Source organism: Melozone crissalis, unplaced genomic scaffold, assembly GCF_028551555.1.
Source record: "Melozone crissalis strain CALT ecotype California unplaced genomic scaffold, PUWL_Pcris_2 ptg000044l_1, whole genome shotgun sequence".
In the NCBI taxonomy this organism is placed as follows: Eukaryota; Metazoa; Chordata; class Aves; order Passeriformes; family Passerellidae; genus Melozone; species Melozone crissalis.
Window position 1 is genome coordinate 5622888 of NW_026535822.1, and position 17479 is coordinate 5640366.

The 17479-nt window shown below is 48.6% G+C and overlaps 1 long non-coding RNA gene across 1 annotated transcript in view; it reads left to right on the forward strand.

The window, feature by feature from the left end:
- The window catches only part of LOC128942829 (uncharacterized), a 98595-nt gene that overhangs the window by 74179 nt on the left and 6937 nt on the right, over window positions 1–17479 (forward strand). The gene's annotated exons all lie outside the window — the stretch shown is intronic.

Consider the following 17479-nt stretch of genomic DNA (forward strand, 5'->3'; position numbering starts at 1 on the left):
TGTCAGCTCTGACAGCTTTTGGACTGTGATTGAGAAGTCAATTTTTCTGACAGTTGAAGGGCTTTGGGTCCCAGAGTTGTTGTTAGGAAGAAGGGATGAAGTGTGTGAGCCATGGAGTTGTTGGACCAGGTGTTTTTTGTAAGTGGTGGAAGGTTTTCTGCCTGTCAGTTTCTCTTTCAAGGGCAATATTATTGTTGACCCTGAGTCTTCAGGAGGGGAGCCTGTGGGCAGAGCTGCAGCAGAGGGAGCTTTGCCTGGCACCGAGAGCCGCAGGAACAATTCCCAGGACCGCGAGGAGCTTGGTAAGGACAGAGCCCCCACTGGTTTAGAGAGGGGTGAGATGGCTGCTCTGAGCCTGCCTCTGGCAAGAAGGGAGATGAGAAGGGTTGAGTTCCTGTCTGCAGGCTTGGTGCTTCCTGGTGCCTTGAGTTCAAATCCTGCACGGGCACAACCTGCCTGAGCCCTGCCCTCCACGCTTCTCCAGAGGCTCTGACACTGAGTGCTCTGCTGGGGCAAGAGAGCAGGGAATAAACCTGACCTTGTGGCAGTTGTGTCACCAAGCCAGGTGTCCCAATTTTGTGCTGATGTCCGTGGATAAGTTTGCTGCAGGATGTCAGTGCTCTGGAGGCAACCCTGAGTGACTCTTGAAGCAAGAGAGGAAAAGCCCAGCAAAAGGTCAGTGTAGAAATCTGAGCTTTTTGTCTCCAAGCATTAAATCCATGTAGTGGCACTCTGCTGATAGCTGTAGTGAGATACATTAAAAATACAAGCAGCAGAAGCTCTGAGGCCAAGGAAATCATTAGTCACAAAACCAGGAGCTCAACGAAAATCTGAAATCACCCCTTAAAATTAGTGAGAGCTAAAGGTGAGAGAGAGCACTTTGGGTCTGCATCCTTGAGCAAAGCTGGTGCTGCCTGCAGTCCTGTTAGGGAGCTCTTTCCTTCACAGCTGTGAGAAACAGAATTCACGCTTAGAATTATTAAATTTTAATACTGATAGGATAAAAAAAGACAATATTTGCAGCACTGTGGTGCTCGGGGCTAACACCCAAACAACACCTGGTGCTAAGTGTCAGTGTTAGCTTTATGGTGTTACTTTGCTGAGAGGCAAGTATATTCATGTGTTTCATGAATTTTTCAAGCATTCTTCGGAATTTTCTGATCTTTTGGGAACTCCTTAATTTGACTGCTTCGCACTCAGGTTTACTGCATGACATCCTGTGCATCAGGTCAACATATTTTATTTCTGCTTGTGTCTCCTGCTGTTTCACATCCTCTGATAAGGCTTTAGTAGGTTCTCATTAAATTTCACATGATATTCTCTAATTGTCCTCTGGTGCTCTGGTTTGTGTCAGGGTTATTTTATCACTTGGACAGGTTGGTCAGTGGACAGCCTTACACTGATTTTAGTTACACACAAGCCTTTTTTCCCGTTATGTTTTGCTAGGGTCTATAACACAATATGTTCATCACACAATTGTTTCCATAAGTGATGCATAGATATTATATTCATTACGCTACTGTTTCTATGAGCAATGCAGTGCAAACTTAAGCTGATAGATTCTATTATATTACAAGCAGCTTAAAGAGTTCTAACTGATGCTATTTCTAAATACTTATAATCACTAACAACGTCCATAAGCTAATACATAAATGCCTCAGCGAATATTACCTGGTCATTTGTCACCCAGCTGTTCATCGCTGAGGTGTCTCTGTCAGCACAGAGAAAGAACCAGGCTGGGCTTCTTTGTGGCAGCTGGGTCTGTCTGTGTTTCAAGCTCTCATGGGGGCCCTTGGCCCTGCGAAAGTATCCCAATACACTGAGGGCTTTCAGTGTATTGGGATACTTCAAAACTTCAGAAGTTATAAACTTCTGGAAGGAGTCTGGCTCTTTGAAGAGCAGGCTACAAATTGCCAAGTGAGATTTTGCCTTTCGGCCCATCTTTTACAGACTTTGATAGAAGGGCAGTTAATTCCAAAAGGGCAAATAATGCAGAGAGGCCAATATTGACCATGTGTTCCCTTTGCTTCCCAGACTTCCAGCTGATCTGCCTTGTCAGGAGGGCTGCCCTGCATGGGAAGAAGGACCAGAGGGAGAGCCTGTGAGCATCAGACGGGTGGAATCCCTTAGTGTACACATAGAATTATCGATTTCTACAATTCTCTTTCTATATCCATATAGTTACATTTATAGATTTACAGAGGTGTGTTTATATGTGCATATATATACATTTATATAGTTAAATTGATCTCTATTGTTCTAGATGGGATAGAATTAGTTACATTTCTAGATTTTGAGATCTACATTTATGCATTAATAGAGTTACATTTAGATGCCTACATTTAGACGCCTACATTTAGATGCTTAAATTTAGATGCTTAGATAAAGATCTAGAAATATGCTTAGTTATTTAGTAAGAGGTATGTGGAAGTTTAGGTGCATAGATTGAGCTGTGTAAGCCCTGGCTGCATTTTTACCTCTTTCCCTCCTCGGCTGCCTTTTTCACCTCTTGCTTTTCCCCCGGTTCCCCCTGTGTCCCCTGTCCCTGTGCTGGGTCCGAGCTGGCGGCCGGGCCGGGCGGAGCAGCACTTCCAGCCCCGGCTGTCCCTGGAGCGGTGGGAGCTGCCGCTGGCCCAGGCCCTGTCCCCTGAGGAGCTGCTGAAGGATGGTGAGACAGAGGGGGCTGAGGGGGCTGAGGGGGCGGTGGCGCCGAAGGGACGCTGACCCTGAGCTGCTGCTGGGGCTGAGGGCTGTGGGGCAGCCGAGGGCCATGGTGGCACTGATGTGACAGGGAAGTGGCACAGGCTGACAGGCCAAAACCTCCCATGTATTTCTTCATCAATCTGCAAAAATGTTAGATAAAAAATTTGCTATTCCCTTTGCTGATGCTTCTAGTATTGCATGATCCTGTCCTGACCGGTCAACGAGATGGCATTGGTTTAGGCATAGTGTTAGCCCTAGGGGTACTCAGGTCTTGCGGTTATGGCAAATGGATATAACTCATGTAGAAGAATTTGGTCAGGAAAAATTTGTACATGTTTGCATTGATACCTATGCTTGTGTTTTACAGGGTACTCCCTTAACAGGTGAGACGTCATGTTGAGAAATATTTGTTCAATTTCTTCGCCGCATTAGGTGTCCCCTTAGCAATTAAGACTGACAATAGTCCTGCTTGATGTTCCTTAAGATTCAAAGGTTTCTGTAATTTATGGGGTATTTGACATGACCCTGGTATTTCTCACAATCCTACTGGACAGGCAATTATTGAGCGTGCCCATCAGATGTTCAAGGACATGCTGCAAAAACAAAAAGGGGGAACTCCAGGGTTATCCCCTGAGAAAAAAACAGCTAAAGCCAATTTTGTGCCAAATTAGCTCAGAACAATAGGAGATAGGGAAGATGCAGGTATTCTTGTGCATCATGCCCTCACACGTAATCCAAGGGAGGAATTGCCTGACGGCATTCAGGTCATGTTCAAAAGTCCAGCAGCAGGGTTGTGGCAAGGACCAGCTACAGTGAAATGAAGAGGAAGAAGGTCTATGTGCTTACTTACAGATAAAGGCATTCGTTGGATTCCAGCAACGTCGACCTTCACTTCCCTCACAAGTTGTAAGTCAGAGAGAAAATGCTTGGTATCTGCATAGTTGTGCATGTAAACCATGGCTTAAGGTTCATTGTATGAAGTGTAACTAAAAAACTTGGCGACAAGTTTGTCAAGAACATAATTGATTAGTGGTCCGAGGGAAAAGCAATAATTTAAGCCTGTCAACATAATATGCAATAACTGCTCTTACACACTTAACACTAGTACCCCGAGAATGGCATTAGCTAAATTTTTAAGGCATAACTCAAGAAGATATCAGAGTTTTCTCTAAGATGTATCTTTGATAGAAATATAGAAGCAAAGATTGTTACTGCAATTGCAGTTTAAACTTGCTTTAATTGCTGTAGTAAATCAAATTGTGCTAGAGAGCAAGATACTAGCTACAGAATGTAGAGGAAGAATAGCAATACCACAAACACATCGCTTGAGAGATTTGGAGTGAGAACAAGCTAAAGCAGTTTGGGCAAAGCGCAGGCATGATGGACCACAAGGGCGACAATGGCACCAGTCTGGCAAATATTAACAATGTTGCTTAGTGGAGTGATTAAGAAATGCAGGGGGTATACAAGATAAAGCAGCGAGCTAACATGAGGATTCCATAGGCTAACAGAACAAGGCAGGAATCTTTCTGCCTATCACTAGCTCCACCTTCAGATCCATTTGGCACCTGTTTCATTGGAATTCCTTTAGACTCAATGGAAGAATTGAGAAATTAGACCAGAGCTCAAATTTATGGCAACTTAAGTAAGGCCTGTTCAAATTGGCGCACTAATCAAAATGGGATGATCACAGAAATTTGGCGTGAAAAACAAAGCATCCCTAGAAATCCGTTAGGAATTCAGGCATTTACAATCGTTCAAGGTTTAAATACTACAAGTCAGTGACCACAGGAATTAGATATTTTAGGATCAGTGCCAGGAAATTACTGTTTGTTCTATGAGTACCACAGGGGTAAAGAGCTGATTAGGGAGAAATCAGGAAAACCCGGTGATGATGGCACTTGGATATCTCCTGTTTCTTCCTGGTATTACAATACCACGGCAGACTGTGCCAATTGGTTGTATCCCTAAAACCAAAATCTGCAAGGATGTCACCTCCTGGAGTTTTTCTCATTTGTGGAGATAAAGCTTAGCCTGAGATTCCTGAGAAAGCATGAGGAGGACTGTGCTATTTTGGGAAATTGACACTGTTTGCCCCTAGCATTCAACAGATGCTTGACATCAGGCACAAATTCCAATGTCCAAAACGTAGTGTGCATCTATTAGGCTCAGACTGTAAGGATAATGTAGAATTGTAGAATATGCCTTTGGTTATACTGGCATCACTTTTTACACCAGGAGTAGCTTCATCACAGGCCCTTACACAATTCAAAAAATTGGCTTGTTGGACAGACAAACAAATTAACATTACATCTTCAATACCTGAGCTTACCACTGATGTAGGTAGCATACGCCACGCTGTATTACAGGATAGGGCTGCAATAGTGTTTTTGTTGCTAGCACAGAGAGATGGGTGTGAAGATTTTGAAGGGATGGGTTGCATGAATCTCTCTGAGCACTCTGAATCTATGGACAAGAAAGTGTCATTGCTTAAGGAGAAGATGATAAATCTGACAGTTGTTTTGAATTCTTTGGATGAGTGGCTAAAATCCTGGGAAATAAGAGGCTGGCTCAAGGACTTAGTATGCTTTGGTATTAGGTATTCTTGGCTATGTAATGAATAAATAATCTTACATATTATTGGCTTTGTATTTCATTCTTTTTTCATTTCTGCTAATAGTGCTTTGCTTACTACGCTGTGAGCAAAAAGAAATTGACCGTGCTTTTAAATCAGTCTGGCTTGTGCAAAAACAAAAGCGGGGAACTGTTGAACATATTTTGCAGGTGGAGGAGTTTTTGCAAGACAATGGCCGTATTCAGCCGATGCACAATCCAGCCTGCTTGCAATAATGGACACGTTCACAAAGAATGAATTATGGACATATTCAGAAATGGGGTCGGTATATCCTTGAAGAAGACGCAAGAAGAAGAGTCATCGGGACTTAGCATGTTTGTCAGCAAGCTTGGGAAAGTGAGCCATGGGGGGGCCATACCACCCCAGCAAGACACATGAAAACTTAGATAATCCAATCAGCATTCTATTTTAGAAGTGTGAACAACTAGGATTAACCAATCATATATTAGCTAGAGAGGCATAGACAGTAGAGATTTATTATAAATAGACTCCTTTTAGGAATAATAAATTTAGCTTCACTGGATCATATTGGTTATAGTGTGATGCCCATGAACCTCCGCACCCCGCACTTAAGGGTGGGTTGGTGTTGCCCAGGAAATGTACACATTTGGGGAGTGCCCTTGGAAGAGAGGGGCTTGATTGCCAAGGAAACTGCTTCCCCAGGAGCCCCCAGTGAGACAGGTGCAAGTGTCTCCATTTGACTTCCTGTGTTTCCTTCAGTCCTCGCACTTGGCTGAGGGGCAGGGGAAGGATGTGAAGAGCAGCTTTGGCATCTGCCTGGGCCTGCAGAGACCAAGCCAAGCACCTGCGGCAGGGTTTGTTGCCCGCCTTTGAGCACAGGTCTTAGCCGGATCCTGTTTGTCCAGCCAAGTGCCCCAAAGCTGTCTTGGGGAGCTGTGAATTCAAAGGCCTTGATGCACACATTCATGTCACCTCCCCTGTCTGGTGAGTTTTAACTCTTGGCAAGATGTGTTTGCCCCGTGCTTGCTGGAAGCTGCTCTGCTCCAGAGCCAGCAGTGAGCTGGGCTGTGCTGGCCTGGCACCGTGGAGAGTCCTCCCCTGAGCACTTGGCTGGGCTTGGTGTGTCCCAGGATGTCTTAGACGCTTGGGGCAATGGATTTGTTCCAATCAGAGGCATTTGGGGCAGGGTTGGGGTAGCCCCAGAGCACTTGGCCGCGTGTCCAAGGGCCCTTGCTGGCACGGCACAGCACGGTTACCATGGAACGGAATGGAACAGGGCCCTTTGTGACACGTGGTGAAGTGGCCGCTGGCAGTGACGGAGCAACGCCACAGTGCTCGGTGCACGTGACAGGAGAGGACGTGGCAGAGCTGTGCTGTGAGGAGCCCCACACAGCCACCTCTTTGGTCACTGACCCACAGCGTTTCCAAGCCATTTCTCCTGAGGCTGGCCTTGCGGCCAGACTGCGCGACTTCCTATATCACAGCCTTTCCCAGGCATCTGGCTCAAAGGTCTCCTAGAGGCCAAAAAGCGGAATGGCAGGCAGAGTGCTCAGGCTCTTCAGGGTGCTTCGGGGCAAGAAAAAGGAAGGGCCTGCAGCCTCCCCAGCGCAGCAGCCTGCAGAGCCGGAGAAGCTGCAGCCAGTGCAGGACGGTGAGTGGCAGAGCCAGGCCGCAGGACTGGTGCCTGTGGCCACCCTTGCCCCATCCCATTGCTGCCCCTATGGATGTCCCCACAGATAGGACGTAAGAGGGGCTGGGGCTGCCCCTGCTGGCCGTGCTCTGTTCCCTTGGCACCCGGGGGTTGTCCCTGCCTGGGCCATGCAGGGCTAGGCCGTGTTCTCCGGCCTCTCCCGCAGCCCCTCAGCTCTGGCTGCATTTGCTCTTTGCCAGATGTGGGCAAGGATGGGGCACTGGAGCGGGACCCCACTCGCGGCTGCTTCCACAGACCAGCGCAGGTACCTGTGGCCGTCCCCACCTGGGCTGGGCCTTCTGGCACTGCTTGGCCCAGTGCCGCGCTTGGAGCAGACCATGGAACGTTCCCCTCTTCCTGCCCTTCTTTCTGTTGCAGATACTGCGGAGGTTCCTGGGCCTTGGGCGCAGAAACACCAGCGCCGCAACAACCGAGGGCACGGCTGAGCTGCAGGCAGGGGCTGATGTCACCTCAGCCTCCCCGGAGCGTGCAGCGGACTCTGTCAGAGCAGTGGCAGAGGGCAGGCCGGAGGCTGTCACGGCCCTGCAGGGTCTGCACTTGAACAAGCATAGTGCCAGCGCCCTGTCGGTTGTGTCCAGGGACCTGCTGAGCGAGTGCGGGGACAGGCTGCATCTGGAGCTCAGAGACCACGTGGAGCTCAGCAAGGAGCCCTCGCTGGTGAGAAGGGCCAGTGGCTGATATATACTTGGAACATGAGGTGTTAGAACAGGAAGGCCATCTTGCAATGGTGCCTGCTGTATCTGAAGTCAAATAGGCACCTTTGTGGCTGGGGAGCTGTGTGGGCCAAAAGGATTATGGGCTGGCGGCCTTGAGCAGCTGAAGATTAGGCAGCGTGTGGCCAGGGGGACAAGAAGGCCAAGGGCACGGTGGCTGTGCCAGCAGCAGTGGGGCAGCAGGAGCAGGGCAGTGAGCGTGGCCCTGTGCTGGGCAGCGCTGCGGCCACAGCTGGAGTGCTGTGTGCGCTTGTGGGCCGTGGGAAGCAGAAAGTCATGGAGGGGCTGCAGCGTGTGCACAGAAAGACAGGGGAGCTGGGCAAGGGGGTGCAGCACAAGGCCAGGGAGGAGGTGCTGAGGGAGCTTTAGCCTGGACAATGGGGGGGCTCATGAGGCACCTTCAGGCGGACTTCCATAAATCGCTGCCTTAGATCCATAGATCCAAAGCTCAGCGCAAGGCCTGTTTCCCTTCCAGACATCCCCTCACTGCATCCAAGTGCTTTAGACACTGGTGTGAGTAACACTTTCGTATTTTGTTTATTTGTTTGTTTGATAGAAAGAAAACCCTGGTGCAATTTCTCCTTCTCCAGGGAGCAAGGGAGCTTTGTCTCAGTCTTTCCTGCACTTTTACAGCACTGGCAGAAATTCTCCTAGAATTTTAGTTTTCAAGGAGGCAGTTCTGGATAATGCAGTATTTTTACACAAGAACACATAGTTTGGGGCAGGGATGTTGGTGCAGAATGAGCTGTTCTGGTGCCAGACCAGCCAGTAGGGCTTGCCCATCATTTTCCAGTCAACGGCTCCCATGTCTTTTGGCAGCCCAGGGAATCAGTGTGTGCTGTGGTTGGGCCTTGAGCAGGAAATCAATGCCCTTGCATTCCAGCTGGCCCTCAGAGATTAGAGGAGGTGGGAAGGGCTGGGCTGCATTTCTGATTCCAGCCACTTTAGCACCATCAGTGTGGTCAATTGCAAGAGAAGAACTTGCCCGAGCAGAGATGCACAAAGAGTGCAGTTCTTAGTGCAGTGCTCTGAGTCTGATTGCATTCCATAAAGACCCACATGCTCCAGAATCCCCAAGAGTGTGGGTTACTGAAGCAACAGGAGAGCAAGTTCAGGATGGCTTCTGACTGGGGCACTGCTACCGACTGTTGATGTGTGTAGCGACAGAAAGGACATTATTGATTCAGGGTGACCCCCACGTGGCAAAAAATGTGCTTTGACTCTGTGATTTAGAAGTTTAAACAAATGCTTCATTAAGCTACGTTATAATACACTAGTACTATGTTAAAACTATAGTAAAGAAATACTATACTAAAAAGATACTAAAGAAAAACTAGTGACTGTCTCCATACAGTCTTTTATCTAATTACCTAATCAATCTAAACAACTATCCCTAAAATGCAATTAACAAATCACTTTCAGTAAACAATCACTATACACATTCTTCATGTACTAAACAACAAGAACAGCAAGTAGAGATAATAATTGTTTTCTCTTCTTCTCTAAGTTTCTCACTACCTTCTCTTAAAAAAAACCTAACAGAGAAAATTATATCTCTCTCCATTCAAAGGATGTAAATCCCACAGAATAGTAAAGAGAGATTATAAAAGTGAGATCTGTCTATTTATCTATCTATTTGAATCTTCCTGGCTCTGCTCCAAAGCAGTGGAAGATGCAATGCTCACCTAAACGCATCCCTTCAGGAGAGACAAACAGGACATGGCACAAGCAGAGGGAGGCCCTCACCAGCCCCTTGAGAAATGCCACACCTTCCCTGTCAGCTGCCTGAGAGGCTCTTGCAGCTTCAGACCCAGATGGCCCCTGAATGTAGGGCCAGGGTCACTTTGGAATCTGTGCCTCGCCTCAAACAGAGAATGACCCAGCAGAGCAGCAGCACAGTGCTTTGGGAACGTTTGAACCCAGCAGTCTTTGAGTCTTGGCCCACAAAGGTCATATGGGAAGCTGAAACCCATCTTCTCTTGCTTTCTGTGCAGGTGCTTCTAGAGAGAGAGCAGGAGCAGAGTGCTTCATCAGAGATGCCATGCCAGACTCAGGGAGAGCTGTTCCCAGCTCGAGAGCAGGAAGAGCAGCTCGGGCAGCAGGTGGAAGTGCCACAGGAGAAAGGCCAGGTAAGCCTGACTGGCCAGGGCACAGAGGGAAGGGCAGGAAGAAGGGCATAAACCACAGCTCTTGGGACTGAGGAGGCCAGGAATCCCACAGGCACTGGAAGCACAGAGCCTTGGAATCTGAAGAGATCAGCCCTGGGACAGGAGGGTTACATTGGGAGCAGATGTGGGTAGGGAAGCAGAAAGAAGTGGCTGAATCAATGTGATTTTGAGGCTAAAAGAGGGAAAAGCTGAGTCTGATAGCAGCTCCCAGTCACTTGCTCTGCATTTGTGTGCACAGAACATCCAGGTAGAACCACAAGCAGAGCTGCCCGAAGCTCAGAGTGACATGGCAGTGAAGAGAAGGAATGAAGACATCCAAGAGGAGAAGAATCTCCCATTGCAGAGGGACAGTCAACAAAAACAGGTGAATGAAAGAATGCCAGCCACTCCACTCATGAAAGAGAGTCCTTTCCGTTGTTGTTTACAGAACAAGGACAAACAGGTGCCGGCACAGCTGCAGGAAACTGAGGCTAGGATCAAGGCAAGGAAGAAGAGGCCAGATGAAAAAATTAAAATCATCAAAGAGAAAATTAATTGCCTCCTTCAGGAGCAAAAGGCTCTAGAAAAGCGAGTGAAATATCAATAGGCACTGCAGTCACCCAAGTGGTGGTTTCTGCCCTCCTTGCCTTTGCAGTGCAGAGCAGCAGGGGGTGGGGTGTTGCCTCTGAGTGCCGTCCTGATGAGGCCTCTGTCAGAGCTGCTCTCAAGGACACTTCCTGCTCTGCTGAATCTCAGCTGATGATCTAGACAGTGGCATTACTCCCTTGGCCATTTAGCCAGCAGTCATTCCAATGAACTCCTGCTGGCTTCTTCCAGGTGACCTTGTTTCTTGAGGTGTTTTTGCAGGTGAACATGGTCATTCACATAGATTTGGAATACGAGCTACAAGCTGTCTGTATCCCTTGTGAATCTGCTCCCGTCCTTTACTTTCTTCCCAGTCAATGACTCCTGGCTGACAGGGACAAGCTGTAGTCTCTGACTGCTTTGTTCTGTTTGACTTCAGGTGGAAGTGTCGCCATCCTACCTGGCAGCCTGCAGAGAGTTCCAGCAAATGACGGGCAACCAAGAGCCCCGAAGCTGGCATGAGGCCCAGGAACTGTACCATCCAGAGATGCTGCAGGATAAGCACGTCCCAAGGAAGGTGCAGAAAAAGAGAATTTCATGGCAGGAGGTAGAACATTAGAATGAGGAGCTGCAAATATATCTGCAGACCTAGGAGGGGGAAAGGAGTCTTTGGGAGGAAGTGGAGCAGTTGTTGCTGCAGTCATCCTTTAGAACAAGAAAGTGGCTATGAACTTGAGTAAAACCAGCCTTTGGTTTTGACCATTTGGTTTCACAAGTGGACATCCAAAGCAATCCAGTTGAAGAGCTCTGCATGTGGCTGACAGCAGCTTCCTAAGGGCTTGCATTTCAAATGGCAATCTCTCTTGCATTTCAGGGCAATCTCTGCCACACCTTCCTGACATCAACTCATTTCTTCTCTCAGATCTACACCAACTCTGACACTGAAGCTGCTGCAGCGGAGCCGTCCCAAGGAGCCTTTGCTCCCCAGCCAAAGACGTGGAGCCTGAGCACTTGGTTCACCTCCCGTGCTGACCCAGCTGCTGCTCAGCAACTGGAGATGGCGGGTGACTCCCTGGAGCAACACAGTACGTCTGCTATCTTTCTTACCTGAGGGACAGTGTATTGTGTGCACATGTCAGCAGAGCTGTACCAAAGGGTTCTCCTCACTTCAGTGTCACAGAAGTGCTGGCATTGCTCCAAGGCAGCAAGAGAGAGCTCTGGGTGTTCCTGCTGCCTCTGAGGGCAGCTTAGACTGGCTGGAGATTGCCTGGGCTTCCCTCTCTGCCGAAGGCAGAAGCAGGAATTGTTCCTGCATCAGCAGAAGGCTGTGACTGCTTGGGTTCTAGGCACTGGTAGAAGCCCTGCTGAGATCAGTCTCTAGGAGAACAAAACAAGCCCTTTGTGATTCTGTAGCACAACCCAATGAATCTGCTTCTTGCCTGTAACAGCTGCCAGTGCTGTGCTCTCAGATAAGACCTGGTAGAGTTGAGAAGAGAGCCCAGTGGATTCTGTGTCTACCATCACCTGTTGGGACAAAAAGGGCACTGATCCACACCTCGGTGGGGCTGATCTCAAAGCCCATCCTGTTGTGTCCTGAATGGGGGCAACAGCTTGTACGGGGCTCAGGCTGGCCCTGGCTTCTTCCCATCAGTGCCTGTCAGTGCTCATGCTTGGGCTTTGCCAGCCTTGTTGTGGTCACTGCCCTGCCCCTGGGGGCTGGAGGGACTGCAGAGGCTGGAGCCTCCCTTAGCTGGGAGGGTCCCGCTGCTGCCCGGCTGCTGCAGCGCGGAGCTGCCTGAGGCTGCAGCCCCTTCTCTGGGCCGGCTTCTGCCTCTCACGGCCTGGACTCACAAGAGGGTCAGAATCTGCTCTGGGCAGCTCTCTGTGTCACAGGGGCGCCTGAGGAGCACTGCTGTCCTCTGTGCCCGTGCCCGCCGTGCCGAGTTGGGAAGATGGGGACGTGTGCGGTGCCGAGAGGGCGAGTGCAATGGGAGCGACTGATCCGCGCTGTCAGGGTGACGAGAAGTGGTGTGGTTCTTCACGCGGGGTTGGGGCAAGGGCGTCTTTGAGCTCAGCCTGCTCATAAAGGGTGCGGGTCCTGATGCTGAAAGCCCCGTCGCAATTGGTTCTGGCATAAGCTGCTCTGGTTTACAAATGCAGAGGCATTCTTCTGGCAAACTGCTGCAAGGTGGAAAAGATGGGAACACTTGGCAATATTCCTCCTGTTCTGAACTTGACATCTGTTCAGAGCAATTGATTCTGGATTTCCAGGTGCATTTAATCTTAGCAAGTAGGAAACCTTTTCTAAATCTTGCAGTCTTGTTTCCCAAGAAAACAAAGGCACTGTTAGTTCCAGCTCTCCTCAATGTTTCTAGATGACAAACTTACTTGCCTTGGTAGGTATTCTCTTCTGGTCTCAGTCTCCTCTGAGAGGAGACTCCTCTGCTGTCAAGAGGTCTCTAACTTCAAAGGATACAAGAAATCAGTCTCTGTGCCAGCCAGACTGTTGCTGTGGATGTGCTGTTCTTGTTGTTCCAGTACCTGTCCCTGTTGTTGTAAGCCAGCTCAGAGCTGGCTAACCAAGGGAGGGCTCAGAGCCCCCGACAGTGGGGCTGCCTTTTGTATCTCCGAGAAGGTGGGATCTCGCTTTAAAGTGAACATCTTGCATTTTGTTTCCCTCAGGGAGAATGGTGAAGATGGAAAATCCTATCATCAAATACATTGAACTGGAAAATATTGGCAGTGGGTGAGTCCAAGCAATGCTAATTTTACATAACTATGCATCAAGTGTTTTGCTGGTGGAATAGGTATCAGGCGTGAAGTCAGACAAGCTGCAAATGTGTTCAGGCACTGGGCTTAGATTGTCAGTGCTGATCAGAATTTCTAAGTGTGCTCAGAAGGCATTGTCAAGGACATCTCCATGCTTCCAGTGTCCTGCAGGTTTTAGGCATTTACAGCACAGATCTCCTGTGTGTGCTGGCTTTCAGTGCAAGATCTAAATGGCTTCTCATTTCTCTGCTTCTCTTTTGTTTCTAGGAGTTTTGGAGAGGTTTTTAAAGCACTTGACACTGCCTCAGGAGGAGAGGTAAATATCAACAGCCCCTGCAGACTCTGCTGCTCTTGAGGGGCTTTCCCCTCTGGTGTGAGCTGGGGCTGGAACTTTGGCTTGAGCCATGCTGAAAAGGCACAAGAAGCACAGACTGGTGCCAGCCTGCAAAATACATTTGGCACTTTGTCCTCCTCAGCTGCCGGAAGGCAGGCACGCAGGGCAGCGCTTCCTTTCAGACAAGGACGCGCTCACTCGCTCTCCATTGCTAAAACAAAGGTGATGCCTTAGAGCACCTCCCTGCTCTTTGGGGCTACAGCTTCAGAGTCCTGAATTCTCGATTCTGGCTGCCAGCAAATCCATCGGAAAGTTACTGGTAGTTCCTTAGCCACCTGCAGTGCCTCACTTGGCAATTGCACATAGGGAGAGATCTGCAAGGTGCCCTAAAAGCCCTAAGCCCTGCCCATAGCCCAAGATATATCCACAGAATATTAAGGCATGGATTAATGTCAGGGTCCGTCCTAGGGGACAGATGACCTTATGGTTCGTAGGAATGATCTCAGAGTGCAAAACACCAACACGGTACAAGGGGGTTTGCAGTGATAATCAGATCAAATGCAGTTTTATTGGAATAACTACAGCAAAAATGCGATAGAGGGATTAAGGGAAAGAAAAAGATAGAGAGAGAGAGAGAGAGAGGAGAGAGAGGGGATATAGCTACCAACGCAGAGACGAAGTCCTTTGGTGCAGTCCAGCCGAGGTTCCGCCTGCTACGCTGGGGAGATCTCAAAGGCTCTAGCTAACTCAGAGGTTTTTATTACTGAAAATTGTGACGGGGGGAAACAGACACAATAGGGAACAGAAGTATTGAAATAACTACAGGTAGTCCATGTTCTCAGCAGTAAATGAGCTTGATAGATGTAACAGGTAGTCTACGTTCTTAGCAGTAAGCGAGAGCCATTGTTTTCTGGCTCCAGTGGTCACAATCTGCAGGCAAACATCTCGCTTCAGTCAGCTTGCCTCCCCCACACACCACCCCTGGGCTGGGGGTTTCAGTCCCAGTCCTTGATGGAGAATCTTCTTACATCTCAGTCTGTCTGTCACGGTGGTTGTAAAACAGGTGAGGGTGTTCTGTGGGAGACCACCTGAAACTCAGGAGAAGTCCAGCCAGGCCGAGAGGTGGGACAGCTTCCAGAGCTGCTATTGTTGCAAATGGGGCATGATGCCCTCTTCTTAGCATACAGCAAACACACTTGTGAACACAATAGCTTAACACTGAGCTTTCAGGTCTCAGGGCCCGTGGCGTGTGACTTTTCTCCTTCAGAGCCAGATATAGACGGGGGGGGGGTCTTCTCTTCAGTGGTCTCCCAAGGATGATCATGAGGCAGATGAGGGAAAATTATGACATACTCTCACAATTACTTCTTCTGAATCCTAGAAAGAGCAGCAGAGATTGTGGTCAGAGGTTTGTGGGTGATAGTTGAGACACAACTGTTACCAAGTGGACAAGGCATAATGTCAGTGGCCCCACGTATCCTGTGCCCCCAAGGCAGCAGAGAAATGGGCTGTTGGAATGTCAGTTCCTAATTACTGCAGTGCCTAATCACCAGGCAGTTTGGCACAGCTCAGCTGTGTCATTGCAAAATCACTTGCTCCAGGTGTGTTGTTGTCTCTTGCCACCAACTGCTCAAGTTACTGATTTTCAATGTCATTTTAGGTGGCCATAAAGAAAATAGATATTCAAGGACCGAGGAGGATGGAACAAAGCGTTAATGAAATCCAAATAATGAAGAGGTACAGGAGTCCCAATGTTGTGAATTATTTAGACAGGTGAGTGGTTATGGTCTTATCCCATGTGTGCATTTACATACAGCAAACATGAGAGGTTAAAAACCCACTTTGGTCAGTGGCAGAAAGTAGAGCTGTTAATTTTTATTTATTCCTATCTCTCTACTCATCTCCAATGGATGAGAAGAGAGTGCATCCTGTCTGCATGAGTCTTCCCTGGCACACCTAGTTTGAAAATTATTCCAAAATTATTCAAAACCTGGACCAGCTGTATCTTCCTTAGTCATCAGCCTCGAAGTTTACTGCCTCCACATTTATTTGGGATTGATTTTTTCAAGTTTCTGAAGTGCTGATGAACCGTCCTAAAATGGATTTCCCTTGGATTGTTGCCACTCTTTGCCATTGCTGGGCATGCCAGGAAGACTAGGTGCTTCTTTCCAGAAACACCATGCCTGACAGGTTTTTTATCTGGGCTGTTTCTAAACTGCATTTTTCACTTGTTAGCCATCTAAGACATCTCCTTTTTCACAGCTGTGCCTGTCTCCTTGAGACTGCACAGATTGCAAACAATGCACAGCCAAGAGGGAATGTCTATTGCTATGATTCTGTCCTTGTCACAAAGGCATCTGGAAATAAGAAACCTGGAAGCAGAAATCAACGTAGCCATGCATGCTCATCTCCACGGCCTTGTTTCCTTCTTTCAGCTACCTTGTGGGTGAGGAACTCTGGCTGGTGCTGGAGTACATGGACGGAGGCACCCTGAACGATATCCTCAGCACGACCTCCCTGTATGAAGATGAGGCAGCAGCCATCAGTCGGGAGGTCAGCAATCCCATCTGTGTTTCCAAGGGCTTGGGCAGGATTGTCTGGGAAACAGGGGCTCAGACCTGCAGTGATTTCCTGTGCCAAGCTTTGGTTCTGTGTTGCTGCTATGCTATGGGCAAGTAAAAGCATCTCAAGTGAAAGGCCTGCCAGTGCCCCTGCACTCCCTGTACTCAGTGCCAGTACTCTTCTCTCCTGTTGTTGTATTCTCGCTCTGGCTCATGTCTTTTTACTTGCTGTTCTCCACCTTGCCTCTCTAAATGTTTGCCTGGAGTCTGTCTTCACTGCATTCCTTGCCTGTGAAAGCAAAGGTGCTGGTGGCTTGATTTGAAATGATCAGCAAAGAAAAAAGAGAGAGACTCGTTTCTCTCAGGCCTCAGCATACAAGGACAGGAGTGCAGCCAAAAGGCTCTTTGCTTCTGAGCACATGCACTGCAGCAGCAGTCATCCTGGCTGGTTTGCAGGGGACAGTCTACAACAGCAGGTGCTGTTGCTCTTTCAGAAGCTGACATGCCTTTCCTCAGAAAGGTCCTGCTCTGCAAGTGTTGGAGCAGCAAGCACTTCCTCTCAGTGGCACTGTGTTCTGCCATTACTGCCCATTCCCCTGGAGAGGGAATCTTTTGGATTCTTTGTTGCCTTTCTTGTGGGATGAAATCACATCACTCATTTTTGCCCTCCTCTTTCTGTTTTCTCTCTCAGTGCCTGCAAGGACTGCATTTTCTTCACACAAACCATGTGATCCATAGAGATGTGAAGAGTGATAACATCCTTCTCAAAACCGATGGTTCTGTCAAGCTGGGTCAGTGTATTCTTGGTCAGGAGCAGCATTCCAGGGATGTGGGTGTGGGGCTGCTTTGAGTGACAGCCAGCTCCCCAAAAATGGTGCTGGGTGCAGTGCAGGGACACCCGCTGTGAGCTGAGGGCACAGTTGCAACGTGCACAGGGATAGGAGAAGGAACAAGCAGTCAGGAGTGGCCTTGCTCTGTGTGTGTCCCTTCCCGAGGGAGGGAGTTACAAGTCTAAAGCTTCCAAAGAACAAAAGACACTGCTGGAGACAGTGTAAAAAATGGGGGGAGTTTAAAAGTCGCCAATGCCAGGAGATTCAACAGCACATTTTCAAACACTTCTACTGGGGAATTCTTTGGCTTGCTTTCCTAATTGCACAGAATTCAAATAGAAACAGTGTTTTGCTTTCTCCTCAGGTGATTTTGGCCTCTCTACTCAGCTCAGCCCTCAGCAGAGCAGACGGTGCTCGGTAGTCGGGACTCCTTGGTGGCTGGCACCCGAAGTGCTGACAGGTCAACCATATGGTCCCAAAGTGGACATATGGTCTTTTGGAATTGTGGGGATTGAAATGATAGAGCAAGA